General features: G+C 48.1%; 1 long non-coding RNA gene across 1 annotated transcript; it reads left to right on the forward strand.

The window, feature by feature from the left end:
• Nucleotides 1–39: 39 nt before the first annotated feature.
• LOC120227815 lies at nt 40–857 on the forward strand. Its single transcript, XR_005527342.1, has 3 exons — nt 40–149; nt 242–284; nt 778–857. It is a non-coding gene; the product is annotated as an uncharacterized LOC120227815 (long non-coding RNA).
• Nucleotides 858–1,234: the final 377 nt, after the last annotated feature.

Consider the following 1,234-nt stretch of genomic DNA (forward strand, 5'->3'; position numbering starts at 1 on the left):
CCTGACCTTCACTTGCTCCTCCGCCCCCCATAGACCTGCGTGTTCAGCTGCTGAAGCATACAAAACATGACGTCGTGCACTCCCTCTGTGTGCTGCCCAAAACTCAGCATGACCTTAGCTCCTTCGTGGTGGACATATGGTTCCAGATGGTGAGCGCCTGCTTCCCCCCAAGGGCAGCCCCCAGAATGTCACAGGTGCGTAGGGAGTTTAGGTGACTTACACCTGGGATCTCCCCTTTTAGGAGATGATGCTCTGCTTCTCTGTCAACGGAGTGTTCAAGGAAGGTGAGTGTGTGTAGAACCTCTTCCTCAGATGCCCCACTGCCCATTCCCTGCTGGTTGGGCTCCCTCTCAGAACTCTCTCAGCTTCCCTGATGGCTTCCCTTCTCTCCCTCTTCCTGGTGTGTTCTCCTGTCCCCACTCTGCCTTCACACCATCCTGGTCTGAACCAGGTCTATGCCTGTCTGCCCCACACAGCTTGGGCATTAGGGACACAGTCTGTGGAATTTGACAGCTCTCACCCTAGATCCGTACTCTGTGACCTTGGGCTCTGAACCTGTAAGTTTTGATGGGTATTCATTGGTCCCAGCACATAGTAGGGTCCCTGTCACTGGGAACAGATTGCCTTCCCCATTCAGAACGCCCTGACTCCCAGAGAACAATTGTCCCCTTCAGCGTGAATGAATATCAACTCAGACCCTGACTGGAGAATGCTGTGTGAGTGTGTAAAGTATGTGGAATGCTAAGGGGTGTTGTTATTTGTTGTTTGTTGTTGAAGTGGAAGGAATGTCTCAGGATTCTCTTCGTGCCTTCACCAGGACCTTCATCGCTAACCCTGTCAGCAATTACAGGTGAATGCTTTTTTTTTTGTGCATGAATCACCCAGTTCAGTATGAGTTCAGGTGTGTGGAAATCACATGTTACTATCTTTGGTGTATTTTGTATTTTGTGAAAAGCCATTCGGTACTTCCAAGGAATTGTCTCTCCGAGTGGTGAAGAGAATGAGGTCTGGAATCATATTATGGGTTCTATCCCTGTTCCCAACACTCACTATCTTTGTGACCTTTGCCAAGTCACATGGTCTTGTTTTTGTGAGACATTTTCTTCCTCTGAATATTGAGATTAGACTGTCCACTCTTTGTCAGGTGTGCCTGGTAAGTATGGGTGTAAAATTGTCCATGATTTCGGGAGCAATGTTTAAATGTTCTCGTATTGTTTAAACTATCTCTCCAAAT

Source organism: Hyaena hyaena, unplaced genomic scaffold (genome assembly GCF_003009895.1).
Source record: "Hyaena hyaena isolate Hyena2069 unplaced genomic scaffold, ASM300989v1 scaffold_4890, whole genome shotgun sequence".
Lineage (NCBI taxonomy): Eukaryota > Metazoa > Chordata > Mammalia > Carnivora > Hyaenidae > Hyaena > Hyaena hyaena.